General features: G+C 39.0%; 1 long non-coding RNA gene across 1 annotated transcript; it reads right to left on the minus strand.

Annotated features, from left to right (window-relative positions):
- Positions 1–434: 434 nt before the first annotated feature.
- Positions 435–1,574, minus strand: LOC111194861 (uncharacterized). The gene is made up of 2 exons (XR_007441181.1): positions 1,026–1,574; positions 435–466 (listed from the first exon to the last, which is right to left on the minus strand). It is a non-coding gene; the product is annotated as an uncharacterized LOC111194861 (long non-coding RNA).
- Between the last annotated feature and the right edge of the window lie 17,851 nt (positions 1,575–19,425).

Here is a 19,425-nt window from a genome sequence, read left to right on the forward strand (position 1 = left end):
AATAGAGTCAATTCCACACACACACATACTGTAAATGCTGTGTTAGTAATTATGGTATATTCTGACCACTACTTTTAGGGAAACTATGTTTGATCTACTACTAATGATTGATTTTGTTTTTTGTTTGTTTGTTTCTTAGCTGTGGAATTGTTCTTAAAACTATGAACCATCATTAATACAGATCAGCAACATGATAAACACACCGTCATCATGTAGAGGTGGAACATCAGACACAACAGCTGAGATGGCCAGTAAAATAGTTTTTCATCTGTCAACAATGGAAGAAATTTGAAAAGTGGTTAAACAATGCAGATAATGCCCCAAAAATAAGGATATGGTTAACATGTATATGTAGCGGGTCCAAACGGTCAGGAGCCCCGCCACCGTTTCTCTGCGTTGTGTTGTGTGTTAGGAAGAAATACCCGAGACCTCTGTTGTTGGTACCAATCCGGGAATCTTTTATTATCTGGATGTACAAGATAGAAAGCTGTGAGAAATAGCACCCAGCCTCGTGTCTGCCTGCACAAATCACTCTCTCCAGCAGAGCTCTCAGCCAACTGACACAGTATATATTATTTCAGAGAGTCAAGAGTATTTAACAGTATTTGTATAATAGTAATTTGCAGTATAGTTACATATACAATTCACTTACTAATAAAATAAGAAAATGTACAAAAATGACAGACATAGCCAATAGAAAAATATATAAAAAAAATTAATCCACAGTAAATATAATATTTTAGTATGAAAATGACTACTTATAATACACATTCGACAGATTCACTTCATAGACACACTAAAACAAGATTCTGATATAAAAATATAGAAATACACTGGGATATGTGCAATATTACGTATTTATCTTTTAACTTAACTTTTTAACTTAACCTTGTATACAATATTTTTAATAAATTCCCTTTTTAATACCAACGTTTTAATGTATTTTAATGTAAAACATTTTTAAAACCTGAAAACCGATCAAAAGAGCTGACAACTTTAAACTTATGAAGCAATAAAAAGCATACCTGGATGTACAAGATAGAAAGCTGTGAGAAATAGCATCCAGCCTCGTGTCTGCCTGCACAAATCACTGCATGATCCCCAAAACCACACAAAATGGAGGGAGAGTTAGGACTGAACTAAACACAGGCAGCTGTAGCTAACTAACACTTCTCACACATTCAACTCGAAGATTTAGTTAAAAATACAGATCATCCATCCTTAAAACATCCAGAATATTACATTTAAAGGCCTTACGCTTCATATTAAACTATTTTTAACACTTTTTAACACATATTGAACTCTTTTTAGACACTTTTAAAGAGAGTCTGAATTCTACCAACCTCTCTCCAGCAGAGCTCTCAGCCAACTGAGGAGAGACTAGCTAAACACTAAAAGACGCTGCGCCCCCCAGAGGAATGGAGAAAAATAACATACAATAAAATAAAATAATAAAAGTCCTGGAAAATAAATATATTTTTAACCAATCTTTTGTAAATAAAATATAGAAAAATGCTAGCATGTAAAATATGAAGATTTTGTGTGAAAAATAAATAAACAAAATAAAACCCGTTACATATACATACATAAAACACTTTTTGTTTTATTACAAGTTGAATTATTTGTATCTGTATGTTTAGTAAAAGCTGATTGAGTTATTGAACATGTGTTTTAAAATTATATTACAGGTATTAAAATATGTTCTATTGTGACAAATATTGATATTTAATGATTGTCCAGCCCTATATACAATGTATTTTTCAGTCTGATTTTCTGCAAGGAGGAAACATAAAAACTTTTAAGCAGTTTCTCCTTTTCAGCCATACCTCAGTGTGTGCACTACGCTAGAGGTACAGATGTGAGCTAATAACTACATAATGGCAGTCCTGTCAGAGGTCATCTTTAAACACTGTTAGAATGATTTCACCACCTTTTCTTTTTAGAAGCTCTAAAGAGTAAAGCTTTGTACAGCAGGCAGGTCGCACTGCATTTCACAAAGAGTGACCTTAATCAAGCTCCCGGCGAGCTGACGCTAACTGTGCTCTGAGTGGATGCACAAGGTTGTTTCCACCAGTTGATGATGGATGAGTAATGTAAGCGTTGTGCAGGTGCTATGAGCTACACAGCCCTGAGAGTAAACACTTCTAAATACAGAATGGTACAAATACAGTACAATATATCCAGTCATAGCCATAAATGCAAGCATAACTCTGCCATAATTGTTTTAAACATCTACAGGAGTTGGACAATGAAACTGAAACACCTGTCATTTTAGTGTGGGAGGTTTTATGTCTAAATTGGAGCAGCCTGGTTGCCAATCTTCATTTGCACCAGTAAGAGCAGAGTGTGAAGGTTTAATTAGCAGGGTAAGAGCACAGTTTTGCTCAAAATATTGCAATGCACACAACATTATTGGTGACATACCAGAGTTCAAAAGAGGACAAATTGTTGGTGCACGTCTTGGGTATCCAGAGTAATGTTAGCATACCACCAAGAAGGACGAACCACATCCAACAGGATTAACTGTGGATTCAAGAGGAAGCTGTCTGAAAGGGATGTTCGGGTGCTAACCCGGATTGAATCCAAAAAACATAAAACCACGTGAAAACCAAAAATTGTGGTCCAACCCCTATGATAACACATGAAGTTATTTCCTCCTGAATAATGTACTGTGTTGTTTTTGAATTCATTATTGCATATGAACATAATGATTGGGTATATCTGGCAGTTATTCAAATCATAGGCAGTTTTATCTATACACATACTTCTTATGTCTTTGTTCATGCCACACTTCCATAAGGACCCAGATTTGTGAAGAACACAACCAATAGTGGTCCTTTGGTCACATTCTCCCACCTGAGCTGTGGATCTCTGCAGCTCCTCTCGAGTGACCATGGACCTCCTGGCTGCTTCTCTAATTAGAAGCAGCCAGTTTCGTACGAAACTACGAAACTAAGATGGCGGCGCGTGCACACGCTGCGGCTTCTCGCTCTCCCGAGGATACAGCGCTTTCGTGTTTTTTGTCCTGTTTTTGTACGTCTTTGTCGTGCGTTCACGTCCTGAAACGCACCTACAGCCGTGAGTTTCTGCTGGAAGCCGGTAGAAACTCACATTTGGATTTAAACCGCGATCTCCGAGAAGAGCTGCGAGCCTGCGGCGTGCTCCGGACACCCGCACCCCCACCGACCCCCACCGCTGCAGCTCGCCCACAATGGAAGCGCCACAGGCGGCGGGAGAGACGGCAGAAGCGCGGTAAGCGGGGAGGTATCCGAGCGAGGCTAGCAGCTAGCCCACACAAGCCAGCTATCCCCACCATGCTTTTGGCGAATGTAAGATCGTTGGACAATAAACTGGACTACATCCGCTTACTTCAGTCAACTCAGAAGACCGTGAGAGACTGTTGTGTTTATATTTTCACGGAAACTTGGCTCAACAACAGCGTCCCGGACCATGCCGTTCAGCTGGAGAGGCTAACATGCTATCGGGCGGACCGCACGCTAGCTGACGGAGGTAAGAGCCGCGGCGGCGGACTCTGTGTTTACATCAGCGATGCTTGGTGTCGGAACGTTGTTGTGTCTGTAAACACTGCTCACCGGTAGTGGAACTGATGATTATCAAATGCCGTCCGTTCTATCTACCGAGAGATTTCTCCGCCGTGCTGATCGCTGCTGTTTACATCCCTCCGACCTCCAACAACAGCGTGAGGAGTGAAGCACTGAATGAACTGTACCAGTACATCAGTGAGCAGCAGACAGCACACCCAGATGCTTTTCTCATTCTGGCTGGAGATTTCAACCATGCAGACCCAAAGAGTGTGTTTTCTGGACTTTTTAAACACATAGACTTTCCAACCAGGGGAAACAACACTTTGGACCAGGTCTTTACTACAAAAAGAGGGGCTTACAGAGCCTCCCCCCTCCCCCACCTCGGAGCGTCTGACCACCTCACCATTATGCTAATGCCAGCTTACAGACCACTGGTTAAAGTCTCCAAACCAGTTCTGAAGCAGGTACGAGTGTGGCCAGAGGGTTCCTCAGAGGCACTTCAGGACTGTTTCAGCACAACAGACTGGAACATGTTTAGAGAGGCTGCCACCCACAACAACTCCACGGATATTCAGGAGTACACAGAAACTGTCTCTGCCTACATCACCAAGTGCATTGATGATGTAACCGACCTCAAGACCATCACTGTTCGGGCTAATCAGAAGCCATGGCTGACAGGAGAGGTCCACAAGCTCCTGAAGGCTAGAAATGCAGCCTTCACAGCTGGAGACCAGGCAGGCCTGAGGACAGCCAGGGCCAACCTGTCCCGCGGCATCAGGAAAGCTAAGAGGCAGTACTCCAAGAAGATATCCCAACGCTTCAGCGACAGCAGAGACACACGGAACCTGTGGCAAGGGATTCAGTCTATCACAGGCTACAAACCCCATCCACAGACCTGCAACAGCGACACATCTCTGCTGAACGACCTGAATGGATTCTTCGCAAGGTTCGAGCCACTCAACAACACACCCGCCCAGAAATCCATCCCTCCTCCTGGTGACCAGGTGCTAACGCTCTCCCAAGACAGTGTGAGGAGAGCATTCAGCAGGATCAATGCTCGAAAATCTCCTGGACCTGACAACATTCCTGGTCGTGTGCTGAAGGACTGTGCCTGGGAACTCGCAGAGGTTTATACGGACATCTACAACACCTCTCTGAGTCAGGCGGTGGTTCCCACATGCTTCAAAGCCACCACCATCATCCCTGTCCCTAAGAAGGCATCGCCATCCTGTCTCATCGTCCGGTTGCACTCACCCCCATCCTCATGAAGTGCTTCGAACGACTAGTCATGCACCATATCAAGTCTTCACTCCCCTCCTCCCTGGACCCCTACCAGTTTGCATATCGGTCAAATCGCTCGACCGATGATGCCATCTCCACTGTTCTCCACTCAGCCCTCACACACCTGGACAAGAAAGACACCTACGTCAGAATGCTGTTTGTTGACTTCAGTTCAGCATTCAACACAATCATCCCCCAACAGCTCATACACAAACTGGACAGTCTGGGGCTGAGCACTTCCCTGTGCAACTGGCTGTTGGACTTCCTGACTGGTAGACCACAGGCAGTGCGGGTTGGCAGCAACACATCCAGCATCACCACACTGAACACAGGGGCTCCCCAAGGATGTGTACTGAGCCCCCTTCTGTTCACTCTGCTGACCCACGACTGCACACCAGAACACACCTCCAACCTCTTCGTCAAGTTTGCGGATGACACGACGGTGGTGGGTCTCATCAGCAACAACGATGAGTCACACTACAGGAGCGAGGTGAGCCGCCTGGCCTCCTGGTGCAAACACAACAATCTCTCTCTGAACACAGAGAAGACTAAGGAGATTGTTGTGGACTTCAGGAGAACTCACACACTGCACACTCCTCTGTCCATCAACGGAACTGCTGTGGAGAGGGTGAGCAGCACCAAGTTCCTGGGTGTGCACGTCACAGAGGACCTCTCCTGGAGCACCAACTCAGCATCACTGGCCAGGAAGGCAAACCAGCGTCTCTACTTTCTCCGCAAGCTGAGAAGAGCTGGAGCCCCCACCCCCATCATGACCACTTTCTACAGAGGGGCCATCGAGAGCATCCTGACCAGCTGTTTCACCGTGTGGTACGGGGCCTGCACAGCATCCTCCAGCGCATCGTGAGAGCAGCTGAGAAGATCGTTGGTACCTCTCTCCCCTCCCTTCAGGACCTGTACAGCTCCCGCCTCACGCGGAAAGCCCTCCGTCTGGCAGGAGATCCCTCCCACCCACTACACAGCTTCTTCAGCCTGCTGCCATCAGGGAGAAGACTGCGGAGTCTCGGGTCTAGGACCAGCAGACTGCGAGACAGCCCCATCCATCAGGCTGTGAGGATGCTGAACTCTCTTCCTGCTCTACCCCCCATCCCAATCCTGCCCACGGCACACACACTCTCATCATCCTGACCCCACATCCTCCCACCAACACAGTACTGAAACTCTGCACTAGAACACACACAGTACTGTAACTTTTGTAAAAGGACCTGCACTACACACCCAATACCTGCACTACTGTTACGCTGCACTGTCATACACACTTTAATTCCCCAAGAACTGGGAACTTTAAGAACTTTACCAGCCTTAGGCTAGATAAAACATTGCACTACTGTTATACGGGTTCTATTTATATTGTCACTTGATCTTAATCACCATTAATATTGCACTATTATCTTCTGTCTCACAAATGTCTATTGTGTTTTTGTTGTATTGTACATATAGTGTCTCCCACTCATTTAGATTTAGATTATATATTTATCTCTTTTTATTTCTATTTATATATCTATTTCACCCCCACCACTACTGCACCTTGTTCTGTCTCATGTATGTCTGTGTCCTATGGAGTCAAAAAAGGGTCATAAAGATTTTGAGTTTGTAAAACAGAAGTCACAAATGCACTGAAACTTGTAACTGCGTTTAAACAACTGCATGCACGAAAATCCAACTCCACAAATGAACTGGAATGTGCAAACTTGAAACTGAAAGTAATATTAATAATAATTCAAATGTACAAATGTGAAAAAAATATTTTAATTATATAAATATATATTTTTTTGTTTGTAAATCCAATCTCTTCAATGTACTGCTCAAATGGCTTAAGCTGGGTCAGACCAAAAATCACATGGAATTTGTGAGGTTGTAAATGTGACAGTGGGTGTTTTTCACTGTGGAGCTAAAAATCCTCTCATTCATCTTCTCTGCTGCGTGTGCGAAGCTCTAGCTGCAGTTGCGAATTTTGACCCTGTTTTGACGCCTGATTGATGAACCAATAGGAAAGCTTTATCCGGATCAGATTACGGGGTTTGTTTAACCAATCAGAACAATGGGTGGGTCTCTGCAGCTCAGAGTTCTGGGCGTGTCGAAAGGTGGTCGTCTATTGGTCTATTGGAGCTGACGTTCCGCGTGGCCGCCATTTTGGAGTCGGCCACCATGCGCCCCCCAGTGGATTAATTTACACTGAGGAAGGAGTTTAATAAACCGATAATATTCATAACTCTACCAATTTTTACCCGATTTACACACGGTTTGGTTTGTTACAAACAGCAGAGATGTAGTAATGATACAGGACGCTGTCACACATTACAAATATGTGCTTTCATGCTGAAATACTTTACATTATGCTCTTTATCAAAGACAGACATATGATATAGCATATTAATTAGTACATAAATCAATTAATTTATTAATATATATATATATATATATATATATATATATATATATATATATATATATATATATATATATATATATATATATATATGTGTGTGTGTGTGTGTTTGTGTGAGTGTGTGCATCTATGTACATAAATATAAAATTAATTCATATTATTAGAACATAAAATAAAGTGTTTCAGCATGAAAGCACGTATTTGTAATGTGTAAATCGGGTAAAAAATTGGTAGAGTTATGAATATTATCGGTTTATTAAACTCCTTCCTCAGTGTAAATTGATCCACTGGGGGGCGCATGGTGGCCGACTCCAAAATGGCGGCCACACTTTCGACACGCCCACACCTTTCGACACGCCCAGTACTCCGACCTGCAGAGACCCACCCATTGTTCTGATTGGTTAAACAAACCCCGTAATCTGATTGGTCCGGATAAAGCTTTCCTATTGGTCCATCAATCAGGCGTCAAAACAGGGTCAAAATTCGCAACTGCAGCTAGAGCTTCGCACACGCAGCAGAGAAGATGAATGAGAGGATTTTTGGCTCCACAGTGAAAAACACCCACTGTCACATTTACAACCTCACAAATTCCATGTGATTTTTGGTCTGACCCAGCTTAAGCCATTTGAGCAGTACTGATTTACACATTGAAGAGATTGGATTTACAAATTAAAAAATATATATTTATATATAATTAAAATATTTTTTTCACATTCGTACATTTGAATTATTATTAATATTACTTTCTGTTTCAAGTTTGCACATTCCAGTTAATTTGTGGATTTGGATTTTCGTGCATGCAGTTGTTTAAACGCAGTTACAAGTTTCAGTACATTTGTGACTTCTGTTTTACAAACTCAAAATCTTTATGACCCTTTTTTGACTCCATAGTGTCCCTGCTGCTGTATTGTACACATAGTGTCTCCCCTTTTTCTTTATTTTTCTTTATTATCCATTATCTGTACTTGCTGTAAAATTGGGAAGGAGAGTAACGTAATTTCAATTCTATGTATGTCCTGTACATATGCAGCATTGACAATAAAACTACTTGACTTGACTTGACTTGACTCTCCTTGCCTGGGCTGTCAGTTAACTTGGACAGACATGTCTTGGTAGGTTTGCAGTTGTTCCATGCTCCTTTTGGATGATTAATTGAACAGTGCTCCATGTACTAGGATTGAAGCAGGAATATGGGTTTATGCGTTCATGATTGAAGACATTTCAGGTCATTATGACTTTGTATCTTTCTGTGAAGAAACGCAATGTTCCCGTCGTCCCATAAAGAGTGAACTACACCTTCACCTCGATCTATCAGAACACAGCTAAAACAGCTGACAGCAGGGCTGGGAGACAGACACTCAGCTGTGAGGGTGAACATACACACACACACACACACACACACACACACACACACATACCTAGGGCTCAGAGCACCCAGCCTTTCGCTGGCAACAGAGTCGCGCCAATTAACATCCAGCTGTTCACCAGCACAAGCTGGCAGGAAGGCGAGGAAGGTGGCAGTGGCATGCCGGTCCCTGGCAGACACAGTTTTAAAACACGGGCACTCACAGCAACCAGACTGCAGCTAAATTATAGATTCTATGTCTTGTTTAGTGTTTATTTTCTTTACGTGGATTATTTAAAAAAGTAATCGGCTGAAATTATGATGCTCTTCACACAGGAGATCATTTTCACACATTCTCAGAACCAAGCCTTGATTTCTTTTACCTTTAGTCTGGTTAGTTTTGTTGATACACCTGATTATCATCTTGCTAAATTTCTCACTTGTATAGGTCAATTTGCAATAAGATGTTAGGGGGACAAAATTGAGAATGATTTTTCCCATTTGTAATAAAAAATGTTATAAAACATTACAAAACATGTTTAAAAGACCATTTGACAAATTTATAACTATTTACTTTTATATAACGTTTATTTTGTATTTTACATTATATATACACGTTCAGTGGTTACCGCTTTGTGTTATATTGATGTAATTATATTTTTTGTTGTTGTAGTTATATTTGATATACAGAATTTGTTATTTAAATTCATATTTAACCTCAAATTAGTGAGCAGACTTAAGAATTACGTCATCTTGACATCAACTATGAGAGTAGAGTCTCAGTACTTCTGACACCAATTGGTTTGTATAATGTCAAATTGTCAATTTGGTCAGTTGTGGTGCTGAATTCTGCCTCCATGAATACAACTGTACAACCAAAACTCCTCCCTGTACTGCTGAACAAACACACACACACACCATAGTGCAACTGAAACTCTTCCCTAGGTTTGTCTGCCTCACAAAACAAAATTTGAACTTTGAACAGTGAGGTAAATAAATATAGTATGACTCATGAAAAAAATAGTATGCCAGTCCACATTACTATATATACTATATAATAAACTGCAAAAAATAAATACAGGTAATTACCTTATATTAATATATACACAGTGTTTTTGCTGTTTAAAAAGGCTACATTACCAAAACTGTTAACTGCTAGGATAAACTCAGCTTATCCAACCTCCACACACTTTTACCCTTAACTGCAGAATGCATTACCACTGGAATCATTCTAATTCTAATGATTTGGTAAAAGTAGCTGTTTTACTCCTATTCCCTATAAAAAAGAGAGTTTCTGTCATTGTCAGTGAGATATATTGAACAATAAAGGGCCTCAGAAGAGCCGTTTCTGTGGCCCTCAGCCAACTGTACATGATTGAAGTTCCAGTGGGCGGAGCTGCGGGCAGTGGCCCATTTAATAAGGGCCAAAGTCACAATCCCACATCATCGCCTCCAATAGGACCCTTGCAGAATGCCTGGTCCACTGCCTTTCAACATTTACCTTCCAACCAGAAACCAAAACCACCTGAAAATAAGTGATAATTGAAATAATTAATTAAAGCATAATGACCACCTAGTTATGTTTTGTATCTTTAGTTTGCTTCTTCTTTTTAGAACAAGGGATGCGAGGTTAATATCACTTATTAATACTGAACACACTGTCCAAATCACATCTCCATGAATAAATGCCCCCCAAACATCCTTCAAAATAAACTTTCTTCACACAGCTGAGTGGTGAGATTTTTAAATTTATTTTAGGTAGCAGGACTATAATATTGCATATAACAATATAATAAAAATAGCTCAAATTCTCTACAGTGGTATGAAAAGGTTTCATGGTTTTCTGATTGTAAATCAGTGGTTGTTTGGATCAGCAATTTCAGTTCAATATTTCATATATCAGGCAAACACAGTGATATTTCAGAAGTGAAATTAAGTTCATATGATTTACAGAAAGTGTGCAATAATTCTTTAAACAAAATTAGGCAGGTGGATAAATCTGGTCTCCCAAACAGAAAAATTACCTCAATATTTAGTAGATCCTCCTTTTGCAGAAATAACAGCCTCTAAATGCTTCCTATAGCTTCCAATGAGAGTCTGGCAGACCGCCCTCAAAAAAAATTTCTTTTGTCCACAGCACCTTATTCCAAAATAAAGCTGGCCTGTCCAAATGTGCTTTAGCATTAGTGTTAATCACACGATTAATTACGGTACAATATTATATTGATTGTAATGTTTTTCTATTAAATGTCAAATGCAGTGTACTCATAAGCAGTAAACAACTTCACAGTATATACAGATCCTGCAAATCCTTTACTATCCAGCTATGCTTCTGTTAACATTTCAACCAAAGTTGGCATTAAAAAGTTACAATAAAGTAACAAATACTTGCTTATCACTAATGCAATACGATAAAAAACTGGTTATCCACTGGATATGCATTAGATCTACCCTAGAGTAACTACAGTGTTTAATCTCTACAGTGTAGAAAGATTTTCAGTGTTTTTCTGTGGGAAAAAAATGTTCAGGAGACAGACTGCTGAGCTCAGAACGAACAATGTGACCTGAAGTGCTAAAAACATGCTCAGAAGGTACACTAGTGCTTGGAATGCACAGGTATTTCTTAGCTAGGTCTTAATTAACACTCACTGTCTGTCCGCTTTATTTTCTGAAACATAAGTACTTCCACACCCATGATTTGTATCCAGCAGGAGACTGTTTGTCATTTTCTGTTTTGTCTAACGCTTAACACAAACATGTGCTTGGCAAACAGCAGTGTGCTGCCACCTACAATTTAGCCTGAGCATAGCACAGAGAGGAATCATTCAAATAATGTTTAAATGCACGTGAAAAACACAAGCGTCGATGTTTTTACATCAAATCAATGCATCGGATGGTTTACAGATCGATGATTTTTTTCATCACTATTTATCATACCTCAAGCGACTCTGTTTGTGGCGTGTGCTCAGAAAAGGCTTCTTCTGCATTACTCTCCCATACAGCCTCTACTTGTGAAAAGTGAGCTGAGTAGTGTAATGATGCACAGTGACTCCATCTGCAGCAAGATGATGTTGTAGGTGTTTGGAGCTGGTCTGTGGGTTGACTATGACTGTTCTCACCATCCTTCTCCTCTGATTATCTGAGATTTTTTCTTGGTTTGCCACTTTAGGTTATAACTAGAACTGTGTCTGTGGTTCTTCCATTTCCTCCCTCTGTTCCTCACAGTGACAACTGACAGATCTCTGAGATAGATTTTTGTATCCTTCCTGTTCAAATAATTGATATTTATGGCAAAACTCCTGTAACTGGCACTCATTCCTGTTACTGAAACTCACTCCTGTAACTGGCACTCATTCCTGTTACTGAAACTCACTCCTTTTACTGGCACTCATTCCTGTTACTGGCACTCATTCCTGTTACTGGTACTTATTTCTGTTACTTTTTATGTTTTGAGTATCAGGAATTAAGTTTTAGGAATTAAAACTCAGAAAATGAGTTTTTACATCGAATTAGCTAAATGGTAGCTATTCTAATAACATGAGGACACTGCGCGCATGCAGTGACATTGTAGGGACACAACTACAATGTGTATTTTAACTTAAATATTATGAATTTATTATGAAAATGAAAATATTTTTAAAGCATAAATGGGATTTGGAGTCACACAACAATGCAAAAAATACATATCTGAAAGATTTTAATGATTATATTTCAGGGTAAAGTTTATCGTTAGAGAGTTTGGACAGCTAACAAATGCTATTTTCTTTCAGTAGTTTTTATTAATTTGTTTTAATTACATATTTTACTTTTACAATTAGAAATGGACAGAAATGGCACCCACCCAGTGGAATTGCCCTTAAATATATAGAGTAATATAGATTTCTTTTGTTCACTACTGAGCTGCACAAGAACATATGAAAAATAAATGAATTGGCACTTCGCATGGTACACCCATGGCGGGAAGTTAACTGTTAGCCAGTTTATGTTTTTCATATGTTACCTTTTAGGTGCAACATTTTTGATAGCTAAATTTGTGTAGGTGATTCCACAAAGGTGTTGTAACTGTTTTTGGTGTGTTATTGTAGGGGAGGTGACAACAGGCCTATGCCTTGTCCTCCTAATGCGTATTCCGTCTTTCCGGTACTTTAGATGAGACTTAGGTGAGATACTAAAATAAACTAATCTGACTCCATTTTATAAATACCAACTAGGTAAATTACCAGTTAACTATTATCAGTAACAAACTTACTTGAGAAGTAGAATCAGTCTAATGAAACCAGGTCTGGTTAAATAGTTCACTGATAGGAGATATGGGCATAAAAGCTACATAACAAAACTACATAACACGTGAGAACAGCCTGGTACCTGGGTTGAGATGTTCAGCGGTCCAGAACTTAGTCTACATTAGCGGTTACAGAACATAACACTCAATCTTATCTGTTTCCCTCAGAGGTTAAAATATGGCATAGCCAACAAAACTACATAACATGTGAAAACAGCCCGGTACCTAGGTTGAGATGTTCAGCGGTTCAACTTAATCTAAATTAATAATTACAGAACATAACACTCAAACTTCTTGTTCCCCTCAGCGGTTAAGAGCTTGGTATAGCACCCAGTGAAACTCACTATATAACTATGAAAATCTAGAAACTACAGACCTCTTTGGCTCCTAGGCCTACTAGGAAAAAGACTCAACAAAGTAATTACTACAGCTTAACAGTTAATGGTTTATTGTGACCTTAATTGCCATATGTAACAATATAACAATATTCCTAAAGTAATCTAAAGACAGATCTAAAGATAGCAGTTAAGAATAGTGCATAGTACATTTGAAATACAATGTTGTATGGTATATTTGAAGTGGTGGTTACATGCAGAGCATGGGAGGTCTCATACTACCAGACAAACTCCAAGATTATGTCTTTGTACTTTCCTTAAATATCCAACCAGAACAATACACTTCAAATTTACATTGAGATTGGAATTTGGCACTATTCACATTTAGATACCTTTGACCATCACAACCATTGTTCTTCACAGTCTTTGTTCATCACGGGGCAATCTAAACCCATCAGGTTCAGGTTTAACCATTTAGGTTATTATTAACATTTCTTCACTGAGACTGTTGTACTTCTTACATTAAACCATTAGACCACTAAAATGATACCAAACATGAAGACATTCACATTTCATATTAACAAGATACATTTCAGATCCTGCATTTAAAAGATTCTTCACCTCAGTAGACATCTTCAAGCAAGAGGTGTCAACTGCCCTTTGGTCAGGCTTCAGACTTAATTTAGTTAACAATGGTACTTTTAACACAATGCCCAAGGTGAGGAGCAGAGGTGTGCAAAGACAATTAGGGTACCCCATGGAATAGCCTTACATTATACAGGCAGGAAAAAAAATGTTTTAATCTCTGGTATTACAGAAATCTGTGGTCTAGGGTTCACTTTAAGCTGACTTTGGTGTGGTTCTGCTGCAGGTGTGGGGTCTGAAGCTATCTGCTCCTGGTGCACTGTGTGGGGTTACAAGATTGGATCATTTTGTAGCGTGACTGCTTCTACTAATGGGGTTAATTTCCTTTCCATCAGTATATCAGCTTTGTGGAGTGCAGGTACTGACAGCATCCCATAATGATCTGTTTCTTACCACTCGAGTGTTTATATAAATTGAAAATAGTAAAAAGCAATAGACCTCTAACGCTCTAGTGAAAGTCCACTTAGAAAAGTGACTGGCAGAATTGTGTAATCGATCTACAGTTCAGAAAGAGTTCTTGTGTGTAAAAACAAATCAGAGATAATTACCCCCCAAACAAGCCTACTCCTGGGTGCGGACAAGTGTAACTGTGACAAGTGGACAAGTGTGAAAACGCCCTAAATCAAGTCTTAGTTGATGTAGTTCGGCACAGGGTTAGTGATGAATCATGATAATTAATGAACTATTTAACCAAGTAACTATTTATATATTCGGTTGTTCCACATTGTGGCCTGCTATTAACAAGTATACCAGAGAAAAACATGAAAAATAAGTATTGATAAAAAAAATAAGTATTTCCTGTATTTGTGTCATCGCACTACTGCAATACTTTTGTAAACCACAAGGGCATCCATCCCAGCTTTATTTATCTACCATCTCACACAACCTGCCACAAGTATTCACAGATTAGCCCGGGGGGCTCAGAAACAGACAGAATCAGATTGTCTGATAAACATTTTCCTGCTACTGGGAACATCTGGGGATGCAGGGAGTCGGTGCTCACTCCTGTGCTGCCACTGGCAATGGTCTGGGAATACAACAGCGGCTCAAAGACTACAGCTATCCAATCAATTTGACTGAATCATCCACAGATGAAAACTGGAGAAATCTGAAATATTTGTCTGAGAGCTCCAGGAGATGAGGAATGATATTAACTGCAGAAAATGACCATCATTTTCCGTTCAACAATATAACATTTATGAATACTATTTCATTCATACGGTCTTCAAGTAGCACAATATCTGAGAAAACGGTTGCCTTAAAATTAAATGAATAAAAAAATAAATTATTTTTTAATGAAAGCTTTTAAACTGAAAATATGAAGTTGTTACACCTAAATTGTAATTTGAGTGAACTAATGTTTTGTTTTGTTTTTTTGTTAAACCTCTTGTTACTTCAATTTGAACAGTTGGAAAAATACAACAAATTCGTATTTAGTTTTAAATTTAACCTAAATACTATATAACTAGAACTATTGATATAGATAATTTGATTTATTTATATAAATACTATTCAAAGTGAAAGATTTCAGTTGAATACGTAAAATTATGGTAAATGTTTAACTAAAACGTAAAGTAGTTGAGTACTATTTGAAATTGTCCAGTTTAACATACAATATTCTTAATTCATTTGAGTTTAAACTCATTGTGTGTTTACAGAGTAAAGAATCTCACCCCAAAAAAGAAATGAAAGAGTGCAGATTCCTCAAAGAGTTGTCCATCTGGCCGAAATGTAATCACCCCTGCAGCTCCAGTCGTCCTCTCCCATCTTTTTTCCCAGGCCTTTTTTCCTCCATCTCAGCTCAGTGCAGATCAATAAATAACCATCTCTCCAAATACAATGACAAACGATTCATGGATAATTTAAGACAGCATGAAGATAAATGGGCAATTTTCCCTCCGTCTCTGTCACTGGAGCAGACTTGAGAGGAGGGACAGAAATCCATAGCCACGTTCCCTTAGATGGACACATGTCTCAGCAGAGGCGGATCCGCAGGGCCATCTTCAGATCTGTCTGGACCTGAGTACTTTTTACATTGCTCTGAAAAAAACAACAGAAAGCCAAAAGAGAACAATCAGTATGAGAATAACAATAAAGAACCAGAGAGTTTCTAAGAGATACTACAAACCCTCAAAAAAACTTGGTACACTGTGTAAAATTTTAATAAATGTAAATAAAAAAATCCGAATGCAATGATGCAGCTAACAGAAAATTTTATAAGAATATTTTGCAAAGTTTTGAAAAGGTTGCAGGAAGGTTAGCCTGTAATCTTACAGAAATAATGTTGTAGGAGTGTTTTAAAAAAACCATGTGACATAATAGTTTGCATCTCAACATTATTGGAAAGTTTATCACGTCACGTTCCCAGATTACTGGGAAATTACTGTAATGGAAATGTAAAAAGTAACAAAAAATTCTGATTTTTTTTTTATCGCAAATCTCATAGACACATAGAACCCTTAGAACACATACTGTTTACCATTTCATGATAAATTAATTTTCATGAGTAACTCATTTAGAACCTGATGTATAAACCCAAGATATTTTAGGTTTTATTTGCTTCATGAAACATCATTTCATTTATATTATATGTACTACCAGAAAGTTTGGACACACCTTCTCATTCATTTTTATTATTATTATTATTTTTTTGGTCGTGAAGTGTTAATCACTACTATTTATCCCATGCATACTACACAATGCATGACACACGATTGAGCCAAACTCTGCCCATTTTCAAAAATAATCACACAAGTGAAAAATCAGCTCAAAATGGACCGAAAAAAAAAAATCGCCATTACAAAACTAAAGAAAGAGTGCCTTTCCACATTGTTTACCTAGCTAAAACATTTAACATGTTTAATATAATATATATTACACTTACATGAGAAATAACTAACCCTTAAGCAGTCATCTTAATACAACATTGTTTATGCCGGTGGGCTCAGGTCACCTCTGTTCATTAAAAATGCATTTAAAAGCATTTAAAGGCTGATACCTGATCCTGGACCTGCTCAGCTCTCATATGAAGTCTGGAGGAACATGCAGCATTGTTTATTGCTTGCTATTGCCCTGAAGGGGGAGGTTACAAACATGTGTCGGGCAAAACGTTGCCAGAACCCAGATGGAAAGTTCCTGTCACGCAGGATCTTGATCGAGCACTTGATCTAATCCCATCTGATTCTATCTCTGAAATGCTATTTCAGGAAATGGTAGCGCGAGTGCTGGAAATAAATTGATAGATATCTCTTTTATGTACCATATGCTGTACTATTACCTGCAATAGCGTGTAAAACTGTGCACAAAGCTCTCCTGTGGGGAGGCGAACCAAAAAGCAGTCTGACATGACTGACAGCTACGTCTGAAGCTGAGTGAAGCGTATAATAAAGGGATTTTATACGTTGTCAAGAACCCCTCGGGGCTTATCATGACATAGATAACAGTGGCACTTCAGGTATTCCCCACTGATCCAGGTTTACAGGTGTGTTAATCAGTCAATACATTTACTGATAAGTGTTTAATATGCAGGATCAGCATCGTAACATCTGGAATTTGTCTCATTGCCTTTTTTATTAAATGAATAACAAAAATGACCAATTAAACAAATAAAAACATTTAGCACATACAAACAGCCCTGGACCTTTCCAACGAACACTGACATAACCCTGCATTGTCATGTCATACTTCATGCATTACTCTCACAGATGCTGACACATTTGATGTCATACTATTTGTGTCACATACTAATTGAAAACATTGGTCTTACATTTAAAAATATGACATTAAAAATGTATCTTACACTGTGCCAAAATTTCTTGATCAACAGACCAATAGAAACTCTTTAAAATGACCTGAAATGAACTCTTTTTACATTAACTTACATTTAAAGTTTACACAGTTTTTTCTCTCTCCTGTAAAGTTGCTGTTTTAGAGATAAGTGTTTTATATTGGACAGCTATGATATGCTGGTTTGACACAAATCAACTATGTTTTGCATCGATACATGAGTGCATAGTGTTTTATTACCCTAATACTTCTTTATTTCTTTTAGACACATGCTACATTTACATCTTTTACATTTTTGTTCAAATGTCCACACACAACGTATGATCTTGCATAGCCACACCTACAACTCATTTCATTGGCCACTGACAGGATTTGGTGAGGAATTTATCTGCCTCATAATTGGGCAGTGTAACCCTCATAATCAATTTTCACACTTTTCCCATTGTACCCTGGACATATATTTGCATACAGGTTAATTTGTACATTATGTTATTTAAAGAGTATGGTATTAAATAAATCCATTTCTTTCAGTTAAGTTGAATAAACAAGCTTTGTCTTGATGAAAAATACATGGAAATTCCTGCAAATACTTTTTAGCATTAATGGTGCATCACCTTTTAATAGATTTTAATGCATTTGTTGGGGAAGTGTTTAATCTTGATGGGCATCATATCTTTATCAGGCAACATGATAGGTGTGTGAATGTGCTCAGACCAATATAAATTCTCTAAAAACCGCAGCTGTACTGTAGCACTTTCTTCACTAATATAATCCTAAATTCTGGGGTATCGGCTGATACTGATCATATTTATCACTTAGACACTACTTGAGACGACCATCTAAATGTGGGGTATCATGCTGAAACTACTCACACACTCAACTACCGCACAGACAGACACACACACACAGATCAACATGACATCACACAGTGTGAGTGTGTGCTATTTTGGGAGAGACAGCCCGATACTGATCTCATCAATAGAAACATGCCACCTCCAACACAAACATCAAATAAAGCATGTCATCAGGATGTGGCAGCGCAGTGGGGGCAGCTGAAACCAGAGCTGCTCCAAGTGTCCAGAAAATCTTTTCTGTTGTTCGATTAAAATGCAGTGATGAAATTTAAAAGTGCTAATGAAGAGAAATATCATGTATTCTAAATGCCTTATAAATAATGATAATGCTGCCTCATAAATTCACACAATATACAGTTGCAAGAAAAAGTATGTGAACCCTTTGGGATTACTTGGATTTCTGCATAAATTGGTCATTAAATGTTTGTCACAACAATAGATAAACACAGTCTGCTTAGACTAATACCACACAAACAATTATATGTTTGCATGGTTTTATTGAACACAACATGTTAACATTCACAGTGCAGGGTGGAAAAAGTATGTGAACCTTTGGATTTAACTGGCTAACCCTCCTTTAGCAGCAAAAACCTCAACCAAACGATTCCTGTAGTTACAGATCAGACCTGCACAACAGTCAGGAGGAATTTTAGACCATTTCACTTCACAAAACTGTTTCAGTTCAGCAATATTTTTGGGATATCTGGTGTGAATGTAGAATTCTTCTTCACCTCATTGATCATTCTGCGCTGTGCTCCTGCAGTCATCTTTACAGGACGACCACACCTAGGGAGAGTAGCAACAGTGCTGAACTTTCTCCATTTGTAGACCGTCTGTCTTACCGTGGACACATGAACATGCATGAAAATGAAATTTATAGAGAAATTCTGATCCTGCACTTTTAGTCCAGTTAAATTGGATTGGTTAATTTCCTGTCTTTTGTTT

This window comes from Astyanax mexicanus, chromosome 11 (assembly GCF_023375975.1).
Source record: "Astyanax mexicanus isolate ESR-SI-001 chromosome 11, AstMex3_surface, whole genome shotgun sequence".
Lineage (NCBI taxonomy): Eukaryota > Metazoa > Chordata > Actinopteri > Characiformes > Acestrorhamphidae > Astyanax > Astyanax mexicanus.